Genomic DNA, 27,309 nt, shown 5'->3' with positions numbered 1-27,309 from the left:
ATTATGAAGCTCTTATACTACAAAGTACTAGTTAGATGACATACCTTTTGATGTAGCTTGATGTCTTCAAGCTTTAAGAGCTTAGCCCCAATAGTGTGGAAGCCTCAAGTGGAATCACAAATCACCAAAACACCTTGGAAGACTTTAGAGAATATGGATACTTGGCTCTCTCTAGTGAAATCGACTAGCCCTTCTTAGTGTACCTACACTAGTGCCAATTTCACCAACCAATGACATCTTTATATAGTATGGAGACTAGGGTTAAACCCATGACCTTTCATTTCATATGATCCATGGGTTAAACACTGCATGGACTATCCATGAAAGCTTAGCCCAACCTAAATGAACTTGGCCCATTCCATATATATATATATATATATATATATATATATATATAAGAGTCCATATTTAATTAGTTCATTTTGATCACTTAATTAATTATAAATTAATTCTTGATCAATACTAATTAAATAATATGATTATATATTAATATATTAGAACTTATAATACATTAATATAAATCATAAATATACTATTCTCAAAAGACTATCCATATAAATTGTGTCGGTGAAGTGCAACCCAAATGGACCATGCCGGGTCGGGTCAAGTACATACCAAATATAGTTATGGACTTAGACATTAATCCAACATGAATATTACAGACCAATCCAACATCGGTCTGCACACGCGGTTCATGAGGTCTATGAACGCGGCTAGAGCATCGATGAGCCCAAACGACATCACCACAAACTCATAATGACCATAGCAGGTCCTAAAAGCGGTCTTTTGCACATCATCATCTCTGGCCCGCATCTGGTGATATCTGAACCATAGATCAATCTTGTTAAACCAAGATGCTTCCTGCAACTGGTCAAACGAATCATATATCCTCGGGAATGGGTAACGGTTTTTCACCGTTACCTTATACAGCTCCCGATAATCTATGCACATACGGTGCGACCCGTCCTTCTTCTTCACAAACTGGATCGGTTCCCCCATGATGAACAACTCGGCTTGATAAAAGCTTTGTTTAGCAGCTCTTGCAGCTACGTAGACAACTCCTTCATCTCGGGAGGAGCCAACCGATATGGTGCCTTGGCTATCGGAGCTGCACCCGGGACCAGGTCAATCTGAAACTTAACCTGTCTCTTCGGAGGTATCCCAGACAAATCCTTCAGGAATACATCCGGGTACTCTCGTACCACCAGGACATCATCAACCATCGCCTTACCCTTAACCCGGGTACCCATAACGTAGGCGACGTATCCCGTGCAACCTTGATGAAAGCAGCGTCTCGCTCTCACTGCTAAATAAAGAATTGGTCCACGTTGTGACCTCTCACCTTGAATCACTAACTCTCCCCCACTGAGAGTGCGAACTCTAACTAACTACGGCTCACAATCTATCACTGCCCCATTGGGGCTCAACCAATCCATGCCTATTATAACCTTATTCCCTCGCAGAGGAATAGAAACCAAATCCACTGAGAACTGCTCATCAAATAACTGCAGTGTACATCCTCTATGAACTCTCGCGACCCTGATGGTCCTATCATCAGCTATCTCGACGTCGAGTGGGCAATCCAGCTCCCCCGGAGATCTACTGAATCGTTTGTTGAGTGCAAGTGACACAAATGATCGGGTAGCCCCCGAATCAAACAATACCATAGCTGAAATGTTGTTCACTAAGAACGACCCTATAAAAAAACACATGAACATGAGAGACAAACAATATTAAATACAAAAACACATGAACGTGAGAGGCAAACAATATCAAATACAGAGATAAGAGGAAAATACATACCCATCACCATGTCAGGAGCTACTTGTGCCTCCTCTGTAGTAAGCTGAAAATCTCTGCTCCGTGTCGTAGGCACATCAGCCCCGCCCTAACGTCTATCTGTAATCCTTAAAGTGGTAAGAGAAGGTGCTACCACCTTCCCTGTTGTTGCTAAGCTCAGTCACTGGGACCGCTTGTGTCGCCTCTGATTGCACTGAAAGCAAATTAGGTATGGTGTTGGTGTGGTGGTGGTAGTAGCAATGCAATCTCGGCTCATGTGACCAGTTCGGTCGCACTTGTAGCAACCCGAACTCCCTGCCTTGCACGTCCCCTTGTGCATCCTGCCTCATTTTCCACAACGAACGTGGCTCTGCTGGCTCCGAGATCTGTGATCTGATACCTTGGTGGCTTCTTGGCCGAACCTCCTGACTTAACTCTCTCTGGCTTCCTCTTCCTCTGTATCTCTAAATCCAACTCTCTCTCTAGCCCTGTCAATCATGTCCTCCAACGTCTTGTAGCTAGAGTCGCTCACAAACTGCCTAGTGTCACTCCTCAACATCTCATGGTAACTGGCCTTCTTCATTTCCTCTCCTGCCACGTATTGCGGAACAAGAAGGGCCCTCTCCCTAAACTTGGCGGTAATCTCCGCCATAGTCTCTGTCGTCTGCTGGAGGTCCTGAAACTCCCTAGCAAGCTGCTGCACCTCAATAACAGGTGTGAACTCGGCCCTGAACATGGTCGTGAAATCACTCCAAGTCATCGCATCCAATACAGTGTCATATCTAATGGCTCCCCCGACCTCCTCCCACCAGTCTCGTGCCTTGTCCTTCAGAAGACAGGACATCAGCCTGACCTTGTCCCCTCGAGACACCTGCTGGTGCGGAATGCGTTGGCGACATCTTCCAACCATCTGGTACTAGCAATGGGGTCTCGAGCCCCATGGTAATCGGGAGCTCCACATGCCCTGAACTCCCTGAAGGTGAGCATGCACGACCCCATCATGGCCGCCACCTCAGTGTGGAACGCACTCAATATCTCATCCATAAGCTCCAGAATACCCTCCTTGATCGAACCAAAGATCACATGAGTCTGATCTAGTATGCTACGCATGATCTCTGAGGATATGAACTCCCTAGTATGCTCATCTAGATGCTCGACTCCAGAGCCTGAACCTGATCCTTCTTCGGCACCTGAACTGCCAACTGCTGGTCTAGGGCGTAAAACCACCATTATGAAAACACATAATGACAAATGTCAGAATACTAATATAACTCGATGGATCGCATATACTACAAGTTCCATGATCTTATCTCAATTTTCCTTTATTCGAGTACGAATCCTCTACTTTCAGTAATAGGGGCCCATACTACCTTCCACATTTATCCGTACTTTACTCAAGAATTTCCTCAACTCCACCAAGTCCCTTCTACTACTATTGCTGACCTCATACTAGACTCTTCCTATGCTTGCCCTAGGGTAAACACCAACTTACTCTTTGCTATCAGCTGCATAAGAAGTCCCTGCTTCCTTCCCATAACTAGCTCGTGAATACTATTACATATCACTAAGACTAGATAATTATTTGAATGAGAGATCCTACCTTACAACGGTTGGACTCAAACAAGAGTTGCGCAATAGAGCTAGATCTAACATTCTGAAATTATTAAATCCTCGCAATATGTAACGTAACATATTCATTTACTAGTTAGTAAAAGATAACTAAGACTCCTAAAATCACAAAGCAAGCAACATTCTAGCATTGAGTACACATAATCAAGCATATACTACTCTGGCTATCATATTGACAATTCTGTACTAGCATGCAGTTCTCATAAAGTTGTAACACATACAACAGGCACATAAGGTATCCTTCCTTGAAGGGTCTTGTTAATTGTTTGGGCTAGGCTAAACAATGTATAGGTCTTATTGAGTCATTAGCATGTAATTGATGTGTTTTTGGAGAGTGTGCGGCCAGAGGTAGTTTACGGCCGTAAACTTGTTCGCAGCCAGAACAATTTTCCTATTATATAAATGGAGTGTCTGAGTCTGTTGTCAGTTGTTGATGATCCACTGGTGTTTGCGGTCATTACTATGTGTCCAAGTTGTACTAGACATTTTTCTGATATAAATGTGTGCAAAGCTTGGTTTAATCTTTTTCTACTTCATTCTTACATTGTTTGATTGTCAGATTGCTTGATCACTGGTTAAGATCCTGTTTCCAGGACCTTACAATTGGTATCAGAGCTTGTCCGGTGTCAAATCATCTCACAATCACATTTTCGGTCAAAAGGAGTCTAATTTCATCACAGTTCGAGTCTTGAATTGGTGTTTTTGTGGCAAAATAGGATCAGATCTACTTGAAACCCGGTTTTTCTTCAAGAACAATGCATTTACGGTCAAGAGTTCACGATCGTAAACTCCTATTTACGGCCACAAACTAGCATTCTTCAAACAACCAAACACTTTGTTCACGGCCGTAAACTGAGCATCTTCAGTAACCGTAAACTTGAAGCCTTCAGTAACCGATATCTCAGCAGTAAACTCATCCGAAATCAACCAGCCGCAAACATGACATGATCGTAAACTTCTGTTTACGGCCGTAATCATTTGACAGCAAACTTCGTGTTTGACTTTTAGTTTATTTTTCAAATCATTTTCAATATATATATATATATATATATATATATATATATATATATATATATATATAATAACAAGTCAAAACATACAAAATGGATTCTTAAAGCACAACAATTCATCATGAACTAGATTCAATTATGGGAACAACCACTTGCATTCCACGCTTGCTATCGGCGGGTTCCCAGTATGGAAATACCAGATTAAGAAATATATCAAAATGAAAGACTTCAAGGTTTGGCGAAGCATTCTCAAAGGACCAGTCAGAATCACTACTACTCTTGCAAATGGACAAATTGTATGCTAATTACACTGATGAGGATTTTGAAAAGGTTGAAGAATAGGAAAGGGCTCTAGCCACTTTGACGATGGCTTTATATCCCGATATGGCTCAAGGGTTCAAAGAATACACTTCAGCCAAAGCACTGTGGGAGACTTTAACTGAGGTCTACGAGGGAAATGAAGATATGAAAGAGAGTCGTCAGGATATGTTAGGACAAAAGTTCAATATGTTCAATTACATACTTGGAGAAACCCTGGAAGCTCAGTTGCAGCAATTTACTACACTCATTACTGAGATGAGTACATCTGGGATTTACTTGAATAGGTCTGAGATAAACAAAAAGTTGCTGAATTCACTTTCGAAGTCATAGGATATGAATGTAGCAGTCATAAAAATGACAAAAGATCTTAATCGTCTCAGTCTTGCTGAAACAATGGCAATCATCAAAAGCCTGTTATCTTGACGCTAAACAACGAGAGATTAATCATGTGAAATCCTACTCGACTGCAAATCTTGGGATTTCTTCAAACAATGCTTTTTCATCATTAACCTCCTCTTCAAGTCAAGCTTTTGTTGTTCAACAACCTAAGAATCAAACCTTCGCTACTACATCAGTTGCACCATTTGTTGCTTCATCATCTATGCCTCATCTACAAAGTCAGTCTTTTATTGTTCCACAAGTTGTTTCCTCCTCCAATGCACCGGTTATGGGTCCTGCTCCCAATCCCAAAGAAAGCGATGAAAACTTAGCTCTTGCCACTGGACTTGTCAATTGCTATAATGCTTTTGTAGCTGGAGAGCTCCCACCTCAACTCTCATTTGCTGATCTGGATCAAATTCATCCAGAAGATGTAGAAGAAATGGATATTACCTGAAAAATAGCAATGACAGTGTTCAGGGCAAAGCAAATTGCAAAGAAGACAGGAAAGAATAATTAAGGAATGAATGCAGATAAGAAGGTAAGGTTTAACAAGGGAAAGTGGCATTGCTACAACTGTCACGAGCCGGGTTACTTTGCTCATGAGTGTCCGAAACCAGACAGAAGGGTAAGCAGCGATCGAACAATGGTTTCAGTGGGAAGTAGTCGTGGAAGTGTTGTTGTCAATAGTGAGACTGCTAATCTTGAAATGGTTGCTCAGTCTTTTAACTGGGAGGACCAGATTCAGGCACTGAATATTTCAGGGCCTGAAAATGCTCACTTGGCTGAAATCAATGATACTCCTGTGGATGAAGCCGAAGTTGATCCTGAAGAAGACATGATGGAATTGCAATTTTCCATTATTGTGTCCTCTACTCCAGAACTTGAAAAATGAGGTAAGTCAGTCTTCCTGTTCTCAATCATGCATTGAAAATGTCAAAATTTTACTTGAGTATATAGAATTATTGCGTAGAGAGAACGAAGACCTGAAAATGAAGGATATCAACTTAGGAAATGACAGAAACCTCTAAAAGCTCAACTAGAAGCCAAAACAAAAGATTTATGGAAGCTTCAAGAAGAGTATAATAACAAATGTGAAAATTATAGGTTTGTGACTGGACAACTTGTGGAGGTAACTACTAAGCTTGACACATTGCAAAACAAATTTGACAATGCATATTTTAATTTTAGAAAATTTGATGTGTCATGTGAAGTAGTTGCATCCATGATAGAACATAATCTGCAATTCAAAGTGAATCAACAAAAGGGTTTAGGATATGACAAAGTGCCTCCTCCTTATAATCATAATTATTAGTTTAAACCGTTGACTAAGGAGGAGATGGACAGAGAGCCATTTCTTCAATATGGATTTGTGTCAGGGGGTAGTATTAATGTTGAAGATACTAATGTTTCTACTTCCCATGCATATCTATCTTTAAGTCAATCCAGGCAAGAAGATGAAGGATGTGTTGAAAATAAAAATGATTCTGAATTTGCTGTTTCTTTTTCATCCAAAAACACTTTTGTTTATGATATTAGTGATGTATCTTGTGATGTTTCTACGTCACAAAATGATTTCACAAATTTCTTTGATACGGTTGATGAATTGTTTGATAATCCTGATGTATCTATTTCTAGCATGATTACACAACATGGTTCACCCTCTTCGTTCACGCAATCTGATTCTTGTACTTGTTCTTGTGGGAAAATTAAGGGTGTCCGAAAAGAAAACAAATCAAACAAAGGCAGTACCAGTTACAATAATAATAAGCAAATTTGTTTTAACTGTGGTATTGCCAGTCACATTGCTAGGAACTGTCCCAATAGGGCTTTTGTGCATTTTACGTCCAAAAGAGGAGAGAACGAATATCGGGAAAGGTCTTTAACTAGAAATTCCTTGAGATCTTGCCCTCAAGATGATGATTGGAAGGCTAATGATAACAAGAAAATGGCAGTTTTTCAAAAGAGCAAACAGGTTTTTAATAAAGTCACAAATAGTTTGCCAATATCAAACAAGGCTAAGCCGAAGTCGGTTTCATCAAAGAGCAAATCTGGATCTTCAACGACTTATGGTGAAAAATCAAATTGCTCTAAGAAAACTGGAAAGAAAAATGTTTCGAAATCACCCATGACCTTTAAGAAACCTAAATATTAGTGGGTGCCAAAATTGACTTCCAACCAATCATCATCATCCTCCGGATGTGTTTTAAATGATGGTTCTAAATCAAAAGGTTCAAAAGATAAATCTGTGATCGTAAAGGGTTAACCCAGAAAATTAATGACCTGGGTCCCCAAATCTAAATGATTCCGCTCATTTTGCAGGGACAGCTGTGGAGGAATGTTGTCAGACATTGGTAAGTCGACAACGGCTGTTCCCGACATATGACAGGAGACATCTCCCAATTGAATGACATTCAGAATTTTAATGGGGGATTCATCTCCTTTGCGGACGGAGAAGGTGGAAAAATCTCTCAGAGAGAAACTGTGACGAATGGAGTGCTGAGTTTCGTGAACGTCAACTTTGCTCTCGAGTTAAAACACAGTTTTTTGAGCGTTTTTCAGATTTGCGACAAGGGGTATTCAACGCATTTTACGGATAAAGAGTGTATGATTTTGAAGCCAGACATTGTCATCCCGGATGAGTGGATTCTTGTCAAATCAAAGTGGGATGGAAATGCTTATATTATCGACATGAATAACAACATTCCTAAACAAGTCCCCTGCCTCTTTTCTAAGGTCTCAGAACAAAATGTTATGTTGTGGCATTGACGACTTGGTCATGCGAATGCTAAGAATTTGAATTGTCTTGCTAAACATGAAATGGTGCGTGACCTGCCTGTCAGAGACTTTATAACATTTGAAAAGTGTGTGTCATGTACCCAGGGAAAGCATCACAGAAAACCACACCTGCCAAAACAGGTCAACACAATCAGCCAGGTGCTCCAATTATTGCACATGGACTTACTTGGTTCAGTGAATGTCCTAAGCATCAACCGGAATTTATACTGTCTCGTTGTGATTGATGACTTCTCGCGTTTCACGTGGGTCTTATTCTTATCCAACAAAGTTAGGGTATCTGATCTGATCAAGAAGTTCATCATAATGATAGAGAACCAAACCAACAACCGGGTGAAGGCGCTTCGTACCAATAATGGAACCGAATTCAAGAATGCGGCTATTGATTACTTTTGAGCAGAAAAGGGAATATTGCGTCAATATAGTTATGTTCGCACGCCTCAACAAAATGGTGTTGTTGAATGGAGGAATCGAACTCTACAAGACGTTGCAAGGACGATGCTGTGTGAATCAAAGTTGCCAGTTTTCTTTTGGATTGAGGCGATCAACACAACATGTTATGTTCAAAATCATGTTCTGATCAACAAAGCCTAGATGAAGACTTCATACAAAATTCTATATGGTCACAAGCCATCTGTCATCCATTTCCGAGTATTTGGCGCCCTTGTACCATTCTTCACCTGGAGTCCAACCCGAAGTTTAATGTCAAAGCTGATGACTACTGTTTTGTGGGGTATGCTTCTTGAACTACGTATAGGGTCTACAACAAATGAACAAAGCAAATCATAGAATCATTCAATGTGCACTGGTTGAAAGATAATGAAACAGATGTTAGAGTGGGTCCTGATTGGCTGTTTGACTGCGCATATTTGTTTAAATCGTTCAATGTGTGTTCTGATAGTTTATCTGGTTCTACTTCTGGTTCGAACACTGTACCTGAAGATGAAGACGAAGAAGTTGTTTATAGACCACCAATAGTGTCCTCTGTAGTTCCTATGGTGGAGTCATCTGTTCCAATTGCTTGTCCAGAATCTCCAAGTAAACAACATGCTCCAAATGTTGATGCCACACCTCTTACTCCTATTAAAAGAGAGTTCATGTCCATAGATTCTTCCGCTGCTACTCAAACTTTTATGGAACTTCTCTTTCCTGAGCAAATTGCTAATGAGTTCGTGGCTAATTCTTCTAACGAGACAGTTTCGTCTGAAGTGAATCATTCAACAAATGATGGAGTTATCAACATTCACAATCTTCCTGTTTCACTCAATGACATCATCCAAGAGATACCTACATGTATTCAACATGATCATCCGCTCGAAAATGTCATTGGCTAGCTGGGTGATGGTGTCAAAACAAAAAGTCATAGTGGAGATGTTAATACATGTCTCTATTCTTGCTTTATATCTCAAATTGAGCCAAAGAATATTGAAATGGCTTTGAATGAGCCCAACTGGGTAGACGCTATGCACGAAGAGTTAAATCAATTCGAGAAGCTTGGGGTTTGGATGTTGGTTGAACTACCTAAGGGAAAAAAGTCTCTTGACACTCGGTGGGTATATCGCAATAAGCAGGATGATTCTAGAGTCATAGTGCACAATAAGGCGAGATTGGTGGTTCGTGTGTTTAGACAGATTGAGGGTCTTGACTACACCGATGTTTATGCTCTGGTGGCTTGCTTGGAGGCTATCCGTATCTTCCTTGCATACGCTTCCTACATGAACTTCACAGTTTATCAGATGGATGTCAAGACAGCCTTCTTGTATGGCGCGGTAAAGGAAGAAATATATGTTGATGTACCACCTGGGTTTGTTAACTCAAAGTTTCCTAATCATGTCTACAAGTTGGACAAGGCGTTGTATGGGTTACATCAAGCTCCTCGAGTGTGGTATGCAACTCTCACAAAGCACTTGCTCGAGCATGGATATTCCCGTGGCACTATCGATCAAACTTTGTTCATCAAGCATGTGGGTAATGATCAGATTCTGGTCTAGATCTATGTTGACGACATTATCTTCGGGTCAACAAGTCCGCAACTATGCAAAGAGTTCGAAGGAGTGATGAAAAAAGAGGTTTGAGATGAGGTCGTTAGGTGAAATGACCATGTTTCCTGGGCTTCAGGTCCAACAAAGTGATGGGTTTGAGCCATAAGAACTTTCCTATGTGCACATGAAAACCCTAATTGCTTGGATCTAGGTTTCCCTAATTGAAAATGCATGTATCCAAGACTTTCATTCATAAATCTAGTGTAAATAAACAATTCATAGCATATGAAAAATAGATCTAGAAGAATACCTTGAGTTGCTTGTTTGATACTTCTTCTTCTTGGAGCTTAGAGTCACAATTATCACTCCTCTAATGGCTTACAAATACCAACTAGCAAGAAGATGATTTGAGAGAGAGAGGAAGGAGGGTGAGAAATCGGCCCTAGGGTTTCTTGCCTTGCATGAGTGTTGATTTCCTTCACCCCAGGGGTCTATTTATACTATGGGATACTAGGGTTTCACCTTTAACCCTAATTAAATAACTTAGGACTTAAGCAATCCAAGATCCTCCTAGATATTAGGCTTGGACGAATTTTAAGTTTCCCAAACCCTAAATTTCGTCCACCCCATTATCTATAAGGATACATAGCCCAAAACACAACTATCACACATTTGACAGTTTATGCCCCTTTATTCAATTAACCTCCTTAAGTCACCAAATTAATTCTTAATTAATATATGACTTATATTAATCAAATAACATTATCAATCCTTGAATATATTATTCTCATAATATATTAACAATAATATTTCTTCTCTCTTAACAAATCATCCTGTCAAGTTGCTATGGTGAAGGCAACCCAAAAGGACCATGCATAATCGAGTCAAGTACTTACCAAATATAGTTATAGCCTTAGGCACTAATCCAACAGTCTCCCACTTGGAAAAGTCTAGTAACTATATATGCAAACACAAACCGATTAGCAATCGTAGCTCTCAAAGACACTGTCAACTCTGATCTTATAAATCTCCTGTCCTTTAGATAAGGGATCGTACAGTCCTCTGTTTAGATATTATGCGGACAATCTTATGCAACTTATTGTCTAGCACTTGGTTTATCATTCTCAGATTCATTTGACATAGAACTTAATTGAACACATCAATTCAGTCCTGACCGGGCCCGAAACATAAGTCAAATCAAATCATCGAGCGGCCGTGATATCGCTTTTATTCTCTTAAGATAAAAGTAACAGATAAACTTCGACTTATATGCATTTACTATTTACTAATCAATTATACACAACAATGCGTTTTATGACATCAATTTACTGATGCGGTTTCGCATTGTCAATGCACAATTAATTAATAAACAATAAACCATATATCTTGGTTTTAAGACCATATGATAGTATCGTCCTGCGATCACTTGTGTCATATTCCAAAAGGTGATTCCAAAAAGCGGGTTTATTCCAATGTTCAAAACTTGTTCATAAGCACTCCTGAACGTTGTAGAAAACCTTTGCTATGTCTAATACTCTTTTAGACAATTTACACACCAATTCATGACAATCTTCATTCATACCTACTTCCAACATATGAACGATTGTGGACCATTCGAATAATTTGATTATTCATAATAAATTAATTATTCAGGAAGTCAAAACATGCAAAGTGAAACAATAGTTAAACAATTAACATAAGACAGTAACTTTACTTATAAATAATACTCTTTTATTTAATCATCAAATGTCAATTACATTTATCTATTACATGTTTCAAAACTATCTAATCTAAACTAATATCGTTTTTCAACCCAATGCTCCTAGCGTGCTGCAAATGCTTAACCCTACTCACTCCCTTCGTAAGCGAATCTGCTGGGTTATCCTCTGACGATACCCTCTTCACTACAAGGTGTCCTTCTTCTACTCGATGTCTAATAAAATGATATTTTCTGTCGATATGTCGAGATCTACCATGATCCCTCGGTTCCTTAGTCAAGGCAACCGCTCCTTCATTATCACAGAAAATTTCTGTAGGCTCTTTTATAGCTGGTACAACTCCAAGGTCACCAACGAAGTTCTTCAACCACATCGCCTCCTTTGACGCTTCGCTCGCTGCAATGTATTCTGATTCACATGTTGAATCAGCTACGGTTTGTTGTTTGGAACTTTTCCAAGTCACTGCTCCTCCATTAAGGGTAAAGACCCAGCCCAACTGTGAACGGTAGTTGTCCCTATCGGTCTGGAAGCTGGCGTCACTATACCCTCGCACCTTTAAGTCATCACTCCCTCCAAGGACTAAGAACCATTCCTTGGCCCTCCGAAGGTACTTAAGTATATTATTGACTGTAATCCAATGAGCTCTGCCAGGGTTCCCTTGATATCTACTGACCATGCTCAAAGCAAAGGCCACATCAGGGCGAGTACAAGTCATAGCGTACATGATTGATCCAACTGCGGAAGCGTAAGGTACTCGGCTCATCTCAGCTATCTCGGCTTCGGTACTCGGACTTTGAGTCTTACTCAACTTGGCATTACTTTGTATCGGTAGTTCTCCCTTCTTCGAGTTTTCCATACTAAAACGTTTTAGTACTTTATCTAAGTAAGTATTCTGACTAAGTCTTATTAGTCTCTTACTTCTTTCTCTCACTATCCTTATTCCTAAAATATAGGAAGCCTCTCCGAGGTCCTTCATAGCGAAGCACTTCCCGAGCCAGGGTTTAACCTCCTGCAAAGTCGGGACGTCGTTTCCTATGAGCAGTATGTCATCGACATACAAAACGAGGAAACTAACTATACTCCCACTGGCTTTGACATATACACACGATTCATCTTCGCTTCGTACAAATCCAAACTCTTTGACTTTCTCATCAAAGCAAAGATTCCATCTGCGAGACGCTTGCTTAAGTCCATAAATGGACTTCTCAAGCTTGCACACTCTATTGGGATGTTTCGGATCGATGAAACCCTTTGGCTGAGCCATGTAAACATCCTTAGCCAACTTCCCATTCAGGAAGGCGGTCTTGACATCCATCTGCGATATCTCATAATCATGATATGCAGCAATGGCTAGCATCACCCTAATAGATTTTATCTTAGCGACTGGTGAGAAGGTCTCGTCATAGTCAACTCCGGGAGTTTGAGTAAAGCCCTTTGCCACTAGTCGTGCCTTATGTTGGATAAGGTGTCTAAGTACATAACTATTTCTGGTATGTACTTGACCCGACCCGGCATGGTCCATTTGGGTTGCATGGCACCATGCAATTTGATAGAATAAATGAGAGAAATAACACTTGTGGTTTATTAATATATTATAAGTTCTAATATATTAATAATATTATTTAATTAGTTTGATCAAGAATTAATTTAGAATTAATTAAGTGATCAAAAGATAACTAATTAAATATATGGGTTGATTATGTAAATCATCCATAACTCATATAGTGGGCTAAGAGGCTCCATGGATAATCAAGTTGGGTTGAGCCCATTGGATGGTCCATGGAGGCTCCATGGGAGTTACAAACCCATGGGTCATGGAAATGAAGAGTCATGACACATTAGGGTTTACATGGTGTAACCCTAGATGTGTCAACACTATATAAAGCTCATGTGTTCTCCTAAAATCGGTTAGACAAGAAACAAGAGGGATAAAGCCGATTTTTAGAGTGTTATACTTTCTCTCAAAGTTTACTCCATAGCATTTGGTGTTGTGTGAAGCATTTGAGGCATCACACTTGGGGTGCTAGGCTCACAAGGTTTCAAGGATCAAAATCAACAACAAGGCATGTAGTTCTATCTATTATTCAAGTTAAAATTGTTCCCCATGTATGCTAGATAGGATCATAGCCTTGGAAATCAACTTTGCATGATAATTAGACAAACATAGATCCAAGGTTATTAGGGTTGCATGTTGATGTGTGTAAAACCCACTAGTTTTAAACCTACTTTTAATTATCAAATAACACACAAAAGGCAGTGAACCTATGAATTGTGGTATAGTTCAAGCAAGTAGGGTATCGAACACAGGGAACGGCAAATTAAATACTAAAACCTAATTTATCTAATTTAACTAATAAGTAGGGGTTTTCTCTAGTTTTACAAGACTAGAAACTTACTAATGATTACTTATTAAGCTAGAAAACGACAACTTGACTAGATTCAATAACGGAGAAGTACTTCTATTTAGTTCAACTTAATTGATTCTATGGTTGATTTCAAGGTAAAAGTGCAATGGATTAATTCTTTTGCTAGTTACCGATTCAATTGATTAATTCCGTATTCACTTCATTAATCCTTAGCAAATAAATCAATTTAAACAATGGCCAGTTGTCTATTTCAATTAAATTTACTAGATATATTATTCGGGTTAAGTTAGACTTGCAGTAGCTAATTAATTTATCTTTTAATTAACTTCTTGTTTAATGGTCATCTCACAAGCTTGCACATAAATTTACTTGATTTTCTTATTAATCCTAATTTCATGTTCGTTACACTAGACATATGACAAAAAGTGTTCACTAAGCATATGAGATTGATAACTAATCGATGTTCATGCTAATTAATTATCTCCCTATTAACAGAAAATCAATTATCATTAATACACAAGGTTCTTTAGCAAGCTAAAATAACTAAATTAACCAACATAGAATTAATCCTACCAAGAATCAAAGCATATTACCAATTTCGTATCCCCAAATAGAAGTTTAAAGAATTTAGCTCATAACTAAGGTAAATAACAGCAAACAAATAAGTTCAAGTTGCTTAATCATGTTGACAAAACAAAAGAAACAAATAGAATGGTGAAATTATGCCTTAATTACTCCCGGAATTGGATTCTAGCTTCCTTGGTCGACTTCTAGGGTTCTTCTGGCTTCTTATTCGCAGCTAAGCACTTCTGAATCGTCCCCCAAACTTCTTGCTTTCGATCTGTGGAATTATCTTTAAATAAGCGGTCCGACTCGTCGAGTCAAGTGGTGACTCGTCGAGTCTCTCTCACATTCTCCATATCGCGATAACTATCTGGGATCCCGAGTCATTATCCTTCTGATTCCTCGATTGGACTCGTCGAGTAGCTATCTGACTCGACGAGTAGAAGCTTCTTTTTCAATGTTTTCCTTCTTCATTCCACTCTCAATCTTCTAACCACTTCTCTTGCTTCCTTTTGCTTCCGAGCTTCATCTTTGGACTGAAAAACATAATATAACACTTTTAAGTACCTTTTGTCCATAATATGCGATAACTTAGCTAATATATGAATAAAAAACTATACTAAATACACACTAAATATGCACATATCAAAATACCCCACACTTGTCTTTTGCTTGCCCTCAAGCAAAACTGAATTTTAATCACGTTAGAATTACGTATAACAACTCCAATCTAACCCAACCATTATGCCAAGACCGCAACGCATGCATTTGTGTCTAAAATTTTTCCTAACGAACCCCCCCATATTCCAAATACTCACAATCCTCATAAACATTCACCCACTCACCCCGAACTATGCTCATTTTATGCATCCCTCCGAATCCATCCTCAGAAAACCTCTTAACCTCAAGGTATTTTTGGTTGAGCAACCCAAGCATACATAATCTAGAATTACAACTTTTCGATACCACTATGGAGCCCTTTTGAATTCTTCACTTCCTTGATAATTTGATCTTTGATCTCTTTGAATTCACCACCTTTATTGTTTGATTTTTGGTATCTTCAACTTTTTGAATCTTCAGAATTTTGATCTTTTGATCTTCACTTTGATTGCTCCAAAATTCTTACAACTTTTCTTGCAATTCTCTCTCTTTTTTTTTTTTTTTTTTTTTTTTTTTTTTTTTTTTTTACATGTACCTTTCTTTTTTCACTCAAAAACCTACATGCTTAAGCAAGGGCGCTCAACTTCAACCTTTATTGGCTAATGATAAAAAATTTCCTGGATACATTTCAGGTTTAGGCTGCTAAACATATTGCATCCCTCAGGCCGAGCAAGGTCGTGTTTTTGTCCCATGATTTCACTGGAATAAGGAAGCCACAAATGCACTAGAACGTATATAGACTCAACTAAACACTTGGGTCTTCATGCAATTATTAACACAATTCTAACATGGAATCCTAATTTTTACCAAAATTTTCTAATTAAATCCTAAATAATACTTTTGGTATGCAATTTTTTTTTTAATATTAACCAAAAATAAGACTCTAAATTTTCTAATATGTAACCAACCCCCTACCCCACACTTATTTTATGCAATGCCCTCATTGCATATTATGTATGATAAAAACATAAAAAAAAACAAAGAGGGAATTGGAACAAACTCCCCTGGGATAGCAGTCGATAGGCTGATCATATCCATTTTACGCTCCAACTTCAATCAACTTTAGACATGGTAACATCTTATCCATGCCCTGGGTGTCAAAACTCGTGTGGGTCGCTCCAAATACGCGGAAATCAGTGTAAGATCTTCAAGAATGGAAACGGAAGAATAGGTGAGCAAGTGGAACCAGCAGCAGCATCAAATCCGCAGTCCATCGAGATATAAAATGATCGACTCGTCGAGTCTTATAGTTGACTCGTTGAGTACCAGCGCGCCTTTTCAGAATATGTAAAAATACAAAGCGACTCGGCGAGTCGTCTTAGTGCACTCGTCGAGTAGGCCACTGAACGAAAAAAACTTGGTATTTTGCAACTGTTTTAGCCTCTAAAAACTTCTTTAACCCTTCCTCACATTTGGACTCAATTGCTCATACCCCCTAGGAACGGACTCGACACTTTGACGTTAAAAACTCGCTTCCTTAACTCGCTCTCACTCTAGAAAACATCATTGCTTTACATCTCTAACCCATCCTAAATAAGCAAGCATAATTCAATCCTGAAAAATACTAAAGCAAACAACCATTAAACATAACAAAATCTCAAAGCATAATAAACAAAACAAAACAAATTAAAATTGTTTGATTAAAAACACAAAAACATCAATTTTCATCTTCCTCATCATCATTAGCGGCTTCACTTCCCCCGGCTCCGCTTCGTCTAGCAGCAATCCTCTCATCCCAAGACGGAATGAATGGGTAATTCCCACCATCAATATGTGGGATATTGAAGTGGTCAAAAAGTCGAATGTGGGATTGGTTGCTAAAATTCAGCCCCCTCGCCAATTGATCCTGCATCCGCCTCTTCTCTACATTGTACCAATCCATTGGTACATCTTCATTTTCGACCGGAATTACTGGCGGCTCGTCCTCCACATCCCGTTCTCTTCTCGATCTCACCCTCCTTCCCGGTGCATCGGAACCAACAACGGGGTCATCATTTGGGATGGCATAATGGCCACCACCATAGTCTTCGATTATCCGTGCTCGTCGGAAAAGAATGGGGTTAAACGGGGGTGTTGGGATCATTGTCATGAAGTTCCAGGCTCCGCGGTTCATCAACCCGAATGAATTCGCCAATCGAGTGACAAACATTCCTCCATTGATACGGGAAGTTTTTCGATCTTTGACCGCACCCTCAGAAAGGTATGAAGCAATACACCATGGAATGTTGCAAAAAACGCCGGGTGTTATTATGCTCCATAAGTAGAAAACATCAAGGTTGGAGACCTTGTCATCGTCTTTCCTTTGGTTGATGGTGGAGGAAATAAGGCGGTGAATGAGGCGGTGAGTCGGGGATCGGATGCTCCCTTCTTGTGCAGACTTTGGGATGTAGACTTTGTTTCCTATGGTATTCCACCAACCCGTGCTCGTGACTCCATCGGGGAACGCCATATGAGTATTTGCCAAGAAAGCCCGAAAGATGTTTGTTGTCACTAGGGGTTGATCATAAATCCCTAGTCGGCAGGCAAGGTCCACCACCGAGCATTGACGATACTCGCCCCCAAGACAAAAAGTAAAGCTCGTCGGGTGATACACATCCACTCCCCCGGTGAAAGACACCGTGGAAAAGAATTCTAAACATAGTTCCAAATAAACCGGTTCTTGAATACGGAAGACCCGGCTCCACCCATCACACACCATACTGTCGCCTTCATGTTGGAACTCCTTCAAAAGGTAAGGAGCTAGTTCTTCTTTATAGCTAACACTCTGCAGCCATTCCCAATCAATTCTGTTCGGTATATACACCTCCTTCTTCTTGATGTCGGAGAGCTTCTTCTTCCACTTCCTCATTGTTGAAGCGGATTCAATTTGCGGGAAGTTTAACCATGGAAACTCCCCTTGGCTACTAGTTGAAGATTGTCCTCTTCTGAACATGATTTCTGCAAAATAAACACACAAAACCCAGTGACACTGAAAATATTTAAAAACTGAAATGTATCTGTAAATCGACTGGACTCGTCGAGTTCATGCCCGACTCGACGAGTCGCGCAACCTGCACGAGTCAGTCGACGGGTCGCATAAAATTGGACCATAAAACTTGTAATTTCTGTCAAGGGTTTTTGTTCAAGGACTTCCTACTAAGTAATAAGGTCAAACTAAGCATTCAAAACAACAATATTCATGAAAAATTAAAACCCTAGAATTTCATTATTTTTCAAAAACGGGTTTTTTCATGCAATTGCAGGTATATATTGCCTTATCATCTCATTCTTTCTAGAAATCAAGAAGAAAGTTGTTACCTTTTGAGTTTAAACCTTGAGAAATTGGAAGAAGATTTGAAGATTTCTTTGAATGCTTGAGAGTGTTTGCGAATGGGGTACCCGGTGAGTGTGGTGTGGAAACTGAATTTTTAGGGTTAAAACCCTATTTACCAGATGTAAAAGTAATTTCGAAATTATTTTTTTTTTCTGTAAATAAAACCGACTCGTCGAGTCAGGGTGAGACTCGGCGAGTCTATTCGCGCAATCAAAGATTTTCAGTAATCAATATATACTCGTCGAGTCAGAGCCAGACTCGGCGAGTCATTTAACAATTTGCATATTTTTCAAAATTCTTCTGTTTATTATGAATCATTTCACCCCACACTTAGGCTAGGCACACTCTCACGCAGACATGTTCGATAATTTGGAAGATTAAAATTGTGAAACGAAACAAAAACAAAAACTAAAGAGTAAAAGAAAGCAAACTCTAACGACGGGTTGCCTCCCGCCAAGCGCTTCTTTTCGAGGAGTCATGAGCTAGACTCCTTCCCATTTACGTTTTGTCATCTTCAAGCATCGGGAATGTACGCCTCTCTTTTTGTGGTGTATACTTGGTCTTGTAGGCGTGAATCTTCTTCTTGTAAGCCTTCTTCAATTCGTCTTTTCTCCTTTTTATTGCCTCATCTCCAGCTGCTTGATCTTTCCTTTTTCTCTTTTTCTGCTTTACCCTTTTATTTTTCACCAATTCTTGAACATCCTTCTTTTTAAATTTAATGACTTCATATTTCATGATGTTCCGTGCTCTAGGTTTAGTGTTGAATTGTTGATCAGCTTCCTCCTTCCTTTCCTTTATTCCTGCATCCTTTGCCATGCTTAACCCTTCTTCAAATGACATCGTATCAAGGCATGCCACATCGGCGTGTTGCACCTCCATTACTTTTACTTCTTCTGCCAATTGTTCTTCCAAAGAATCGAAAACAGTAACTGAACCCAGGGTATGTGAAGAACTATCAATAGACAGATCAGCTTTGGCCAAGTTTTTATCCATATCGACTGGACTCGTCGAGTCCATTATGACGACTCGGCGAGTCGGATCGGGTTCCATCAATCCTGGAGTGTTTTCTGAGTTGGCTTCTTCCAGTAGTTTTTCTAGCTCCTCCAAGTCTTTGTTAGCATCTTCAACTCCTTCAGAGTGTAGTGTGAACTTACTTGGGTCTTCTTTTAGTAAAATTTCAAGCTCTTTTTGTAATACCTCATCATCCAATTGGGTAAATGAGATTTCTTCTCTCTTTTCTTCTTCTTGCTTGACTTCTGAAATAGCTTTAAACATTACCGACTCATCCCCCACTCTTAATATCAATGTAGACTCACATATGTCAATTAGGGCACACACGGTGTTTAAGAATGATCTTCCCAAAATAATTGGTATTTCGGGGTCTTCTTCCATTTCCACCACCACGAAGTCTACTGGAAAAATAAACTTGTCCACTTTGATAAGGAGGTTTTCACAAATGCCTTGTGGACTAATTAGCGTTTTGTTTGCCAAATGGATTCTCATATTTACCGGCCTTGGTGCTGGTAAATTTAGCTTCTTAAAGAATGAGTAGGGCATCAAATTAATGCTTGCACCTGAATCAGCCAATGCTCGTGTAGAAACTTTATTACCAAATTGGCACGGAATTACTATGTTACCCGAATCACCCTTCTTCTCAGGCAGCTCACTCATCAATATCTCTACGACTTCAGCCAGATCTTTCCTAGCAGCAAAAAGGCCTTTAAGCAAGTTAGAGTATTTAGGAGTTTGGAGCATTGTTTCCACAAATGGTATATTGAATTGTAAGGCTTTAACATGCTTCATGAAGGTTCTATAGGCTTGAACTTTTTCTGTAGGCATGGCTCTGGTTGGGTATGGCGAAGGAGGGTTGTATGGTTTTAGGAAACTAGCAGTATCATCATTCCCGACTGGACTCGTCGAGTCTATGCGAGTGACTCGGCGAGTCTGGTCGGGTTCTTCTGGTTCTGGTTTTTCTTCCTTTTCTGCCTTCTTCATGGGGACCCTTTGTGCTCTTATAAATTTTTCTTCACCGCTGGAGGTTATTACGCTCACGTTCTCCTTTCTTGGATTGGGCTCGGTGTTGCTCGGAAGTTGACCCGGTCTTCTTTCATTTACTTGATGTGCAAGCTGCCCTAACTGTTTCTCAATGTTGAGAATGGAAGCTTGCTGATTCCTCAGCATGTTTCTGGTTTCTTGCATTGCTACATCGTGATCATTATGTCTTTTCTCGGACGCGGTTATGAACCTTGTGAGTACATCTTCTAAAATTGCCTTCTTTTCCGTCATCGGCTCTTCCTTTTGATAGAATCCCCTCTCTCTCTGTTTGTATTTCTCCTCCTTAGCCTTTTTATACTCTTCGTATGGGAGCCATTCCTTCTTTGGTTTCCTCCAGTCTTCATCGTATCTATCGCCACTGGAATAAAATACTTGAGCCTTTTTATTTCCATTCTCGTCTCGATCACAATCCTTGGTAAGATGGGGGCCGCCACAATTTTCGCATCCTACCCTAATAGCATGGATCGTTTGATCCATTTTCGTCATTCTTCGGTCTAGGCTATCGAGTTTAGCTATTACAGCCGCCATGCCATCGTTCACCGAGTTTACTGTTCCACGACTCACTTCATTCCTCGGATTGTGGTATTCTCTAGAATGCTTAGAGAATTCTTCAATTAATTCTTTTATTTCCGGAGGTGGCTTTCGGGTGAGCGGGCCTTGTGAATCGAGTAGTTGCCTTGTGGTGACATTAACTCCATCATAAAAGATGGAGACCTCCTGTTGACTATTAAGATCATGGTGTGGGCAATTTCTAAGTAGGCTCTTGTACCTTTCCCAAGCTTCATAAAGAGATTCTCCGGGTTGTTGCTCGAAGTTGGCAATGGCTTTCTTTAACTTGGCTATTTTGGAAGGTGGGCAGAAATGGTCAATGAACTCTTCTTTCATCTTGGCCCATGTGGTGACCGATCCGGGAGGAAGTGATTTTAACCAATCTTTCGCAGCACCTTTAAACGTGACAGGGAGCATTCGAAGAAGCTGGGTCTCGCGTGGAACATTAGGCACGTTGAAGTAGTCGGCCACATCATTTACTTCGTCCAAATGCTTGTAAGCGTCTTCATGATCTCTCCCGTAAAAAGGGATCTCCTTGAGTTGAGCGAGAATATGGCCCTTTAGCTCAAACGTAGCAGTTGCGGGAATTGCGGGTTGCACAAGTCCCGGCCCGGTGTCATCACGCATCCTTTTCTTCCACTCCCCCATGGGGACTTCATCGATGTTAGCCACATTGATAGCTAACTCTTCTTCGGAATCGGTTTCGTGCTCGGAAATATGCTATTTTTCTTCCTCGGTCTCGTACTCGCTACCTTCGTGAATTGGTTCTTCAATTGTTAATGAGGCACTGGACGCTCCTGATTTGCTGCCTTTCTTCTTGCTGAAAACGGATTTCAAGTTCTTGAGTGGTGAGTTCCTTGAAGTTGCGGTTTCTCCTACGGCTTTTCCCTTGCTTCTCTTTAGTGCGGATTCCGGGTCTTCCAAAGGTGGTACTAGAGGTGTGTCCGATCCTCGGGTCATGAAACAGCTAAAAAAAAAAACGAAACAAAAGAAACGAAACGCGTAAAAGGAATAAAAACGAAATAAAAATAAAGACTGAAACAGCGACAGACTCGCCGAGTCTGCTCGAATGCACTCGGCGAGTTCAAGGCAAAAACAGAAAATAAAAATTTCTTGTTATTCTAAAAACGAAATTTTATTAAAACTAAATCTACTTACTGATTTGCTTTGTAAATAACTTTGTGTAAGATAAATCCCACACAAAGGATCGATTAAACTAGATTTTACTATTTATTTTGGAACCGTTCCCCGGCAACGGCGCCAAAAACTTGATGTGTGTAAAACCCACTAGTTTTAAACCTACTTTTAATTATCAAATAACACACAAAAGGCAGTGAACCTATCAATTGTGGTATAGTTCAAGCAAGTAGGGTATCGAACACAGGGAACGGCAAATTAAATACTAAAACCTAATTTATCTAATTTAACTAATAAGTAGGGGTTTTCTCTAGTTTTACAAGACTAGAAACTTACTAATGATTACTTATTAAGCTAGAAAACGACAACTTGACTAGATTCAATAACGGAGAAGTACTTCTATTTAGTTCAACTTAATTGATTCTATGGTTGATTTCAAGGTAAAAGTGCAATGGATTAATTCTTTTGCTAGTTACCGATTCAATTGATTAATTCCGTATTCACTTCATTAATCCTTAGCAAATAAATCAATTTAAACAATGGCCAGTTGTCTATTTCAATTAAATTTACTAGATATATTATTCGGGTTAAGTTAGACTTGCAGTAGCTAATTAATTTATCTTTTAATTAACTTCTTGTTTAATGGTCATCTCACAAGCTTGCACATAAATTTACTTGATTTTCTTATTAATCCTAATTTCATGTTCGTTACACTAGACATATGACAAAAAGTGTTCACTAAGCATATGAGATTGATAACTAATCGATGTTCATGCTAATTAATTATCTCCCTATTAACAGAAAATCAATTATCATTAATACACAAGGTTCTTTAGCAAGCTAAAATAACTAAATTAACCAACATAGAATTAATCCTACCAAGAATCAAAGCATATTACCAATTTCGTATCCCCAAATAGAAGTTTAAAGAATTTAGCTCATAACTAAGGTAAATAACAGCAAACAAATAAGTTCAAGTTGCTTAATCATGTTGACAAAACAAAAGAAACAAATAGAATGGTGAAATTATGCCTTAATTACTCCCGGAATTGGATTCTAGCTTCCTTGGTCGACTTCTAGGGTTCTTCTGGCTTCTTATTCGCAGCTAAGCACTTCTGAATCGTCCCCCAAACTTCTTGCTTTCGATCTGTGGAATTATCTTTAAATAAGCGGTCCGACTCGTCGAGTCAAGTGGTGACTCGTCGAGTCTCTCTCACATTCTCCATATCGCGATAACTATCTGGGATCCCGAGTCATTATCCTTCTGATTCCTCGATTGGACTCGTCGAGTAGCTATCTGACTCGACGAGTAGAAGCTTCTTTTTCAATGTTTTCCTTCTTCATTCCACTCTCAATCTTCTAACCACTTCTATTGCTTCCTTTTGCTTCCGAGCTTCATCTTTGGACTGAAAAACATAATTTAACACTTTTAAGTACCTTTTGTCCATAATATGCGATAACTTAGCTAATATATGAATAAAAAACTATACTAAATACACACTAAATATGCACATATCACATGTACACTTAGGAAGTGTTAGAATGCTCAAAACCCATCAGTGGTATCAGAGCCTAGGCTTGTTTGTTTGTTATTTGTGCTAAATAGTTGGAAAAAGTCGATATTTTTGCAATCTGCCTGATGAACTCGCCGAGTCCATGGGGGGACTCGCCGAGTTCATGTATATCTTCATCCTACACGCCGAGTAGGTTCGTGCACTCGGCGAGTAGAAGCCACAGAATGCAGTTTTTCGACTTTAGTTGCTGTAAATGGACTAGAAACTTTACCCTAAACTGTTTTGGTACTTGAAAACTTGTTTTAGATGGTGTAATGTCTTTGCTAATCCATTTACAACAACAAGTTATCAAAATTAGAAAGTTTTAAATGTAATTTTTGATTCATGAAAGTGTTCATATTCATGTTCTTGATCTTATGATGTTTAGATGATCACAGGAATTATTTGTAACCTATGTGGTAGATTAATTCATGATTATTATGTGTTTTAATGGAGTCCATAACTTGTCCTCAAGTTATGGAAAACCAAAAGTCACTTTGCTTTAAAACCATTAAAAGAACACATGGATTATAAAAATGAAGAGTCTTCATTTTTAATACCCTAATAAACTCATAAGTTACAAGAAATGAAAAGTTTTGAAAGTTTACAAAACTTGCCCTCAAGTTTTGGAACAAGTAAAGTCTTGATTAAAAACTTTAGTTCCAACCCTTAGAATTTTAAAAGTTAAAATTCAACCCTTATACTTATAGTATTATGATTTAATAATTATATATATGTATAAGATCAAAGTCGTCTTACCGCTAGTACGCCTCATTCACGAAGCCGGTTTATAAGGTGGGTATAAGGTTGTTGCCTATAAAATGGCAACTTAATGGGTGTCCACTCTCACCCACCGCTTGCTTGACTGGTGGAGGGTTGTTAGCCGAACGGGTATGACAAGGACTTATAAATTCTCATTAAAAGTATAATGATTATTATAAAGTAACTAAATGTTTTATAAATTCCCAATCTTAATTACTTTAGGAAAAATGTGAATAAGGTGCTAATCCATGAAATTACACTTTGCACCTTGTTTAAGTCGTTGGTGGAGTGTGTGTGGTTTACCGGCACACTAACTTGGACTTAACAAGGAAGGCAAAGGGTGACTTAAGGTTTTTCATGAGTTCGGAAGGAGCGCGTGTGGTTTACCGGCACAACGATTAAGTGAAAAACATTAAGGGTACCAAGTAATTTGCATGGTTACTTCACACCTTGTTTTGTGATCCTCGGTATCCCAGTCACAAAACATGAAGGGCACACTCGATATTGAAACATGTCATTGAAAAGTTCAATGAATCTCAAAGAATCTAGGAATTTCTAAAAGCCAAATAAAACCTAATAATTTATATTTCGTTTTCATGGTGGAAATTGGTGAATCGTCATTCACCTACCTTTCAAATATGTTATAATTTGGATTACGGCATCCCTCTTCTAGTTATAATATATTATGATTGGATCCTAGTCTTAATATTATATTTGGGTGTTTTATTAACGACTATCCCTATATCTAAACTAAACTTACTTTCTTCTTTTTAGCTGTCTTCCAACAATGTTACTCCTGGCTCAAATCCTACAGGCTCCTTCTCTCTCATGAACCTTTGTGGGAGAGTCATCTTTGATGGATCCAACTTTACTGACTGGATCAGAAACATCAGGATGGTCACTCATTACGAGAACAATGAATATGTTCTTGACAAGGAACTCAAGGTGCCTGAGCCAACTGCTACTCCCGAGGAGTTTGCTGAATATGAGGCACGTGAAAGAGATGCTACCAAAGTGGCATGCATCATGATGGCCACCATGACAGTCGAGCTCCAAAAGTCCTATGAGGACTACTATCCTTTTGAGATGCACCAGGATTTGATGGACCGCTACCATCAGAGTGCTCGTCAAGAGCGATATGAAATCATCTCCTCTATGATCACAACCGAAATGAAAGATGGCGAACCCATCACCAGCCACATGCAGAAAATGCAAATGTATGTGGATAGATTGATGAAGTTGAATGTGAACTTCCCTCAGGAGTTAGCAATAGATATTATTCTGCACTCATTACCTTTGTGTTATGATCAATTCCGCATGACATACCACATGAATAAGGAGGAAGTTACACTTAGCAAACTTCAGGGACTCCTAAAGACTGCAGAATCAGGTCTTAAAGGTAAGTCGGTTATGACCACTCCTGCTACTACTCCAAACTCAGCACATGTCCTGGCAATCGGGAAAGGTAGAGGGAAGAAGAGAAAGAAACCTTCGAAGGGTACCAAGGGTAAGACTCTAATGGCTCCTCTTCTAGCGGAACCAAGAAAGGTTTCGTTACACCTTCTTTCGATCCCAAAGAGGCTGAATGCTTCTACTGCCACGAAAAGGCGCACTGGAAGCGTAACTGCCCAAAGTACCAGCTAGACTTGAAGGATGGGAAGGTTAAACCCAACCATGCAGGTATTTACACTATCTCATCTAATAATTCACTCTATTCTAACTCTTGGGTCCTTGATACCGGTTGCAGTATTCATATTTGTTCTGAATTGCAAGGACTAAGAAGAAGTGAGAATGTGGAGCATGGAAAGATAAACTTGATCATGGCGAATAGGAAAGTTTCACCTGTCACCAAGATTGGAGTTTATACTTTGTTGCTTAGTAGTGGATTTACTTTAGATTTGAATAAATGTTGTTATTCGCTAGAAATGGCAAGAAATGTTATTTCCTTTCATGCTTTGTATAAACAAGGTTTTACCTTTTCTTTTGATAATGAAACTGGTGGAATAAATGCTTTCTTTAATAATGTGTTTTATTTAAAAGCATTACCTTGTGATGGTGTATATGAAGTTGTGTCTGTTGTAGATAACTTAGGAAATAATGTATTGTGTATTGATTCTTCTAATGATAATAACTTGGATAAAGCATCATTATGGCATTGTCGTCTTGGACATATAAGCAAGAAACGCATAGGCCAACTCCAAAAGGATGGAGTCTTGGAGTCATTTGACCTAAAGTCAGACGATAGTTGCGAATCATGCTTACTTGGAAAAATAACAAAGTCACCCTTCACTGGTTCTTGTGAGAGGGGTGAAGGTTTGTTGGATCTTGTACACACGGATGTTTGTGAACCCTTCAAATACGCCACAAGGGATGCTAATCGTTATTATGTGACTTTTACGGATGATTATAGTAGATATGGATATGTCTACTTAATAAAGCATAAGTCAGAGACTTTTGAAAGGTTTAAACAGTTTAAACAAGAAGTCGAGAATCAATTGGGCAGGAACATTAAGATGCTTTGATCCGATCATGGTGGTGAGTATCTTAGTACTGAGTTCCTCGATTATCTAAGGGAATGTGGGATTGTCTCACAATTAACACCTCCCAGGACACCACGGTTGAATGGTGTAGTTGAGAAGCGTAATCGAACCTTGTTGGATATGGTTCGTTCCATGATGAGTCGAGCTACGCTACCAATCTCATTTTGAGGGTATGCCTTAGAGACTGCCACCCATAT

Source organism: Lactuca sativa, chromosome 5 (assembly GCF_002870075.4).
Source record: "Lactuca sativa cultivar Salinas chromosome 5, Lsat_Salinas_v11, whole genome shotgun sequence".
Lineage (NCBI taxonomy): Eukaryota > Viridiplantae > Streptophyta > Magnoliopsida > Asterales > Asteraceae > Lactuca > Lactuca sativa.
The sequence above is the reverse complement of the archived record's forward strand: the minus strand, read 5'-3'. Positions refer to the sequence as shown.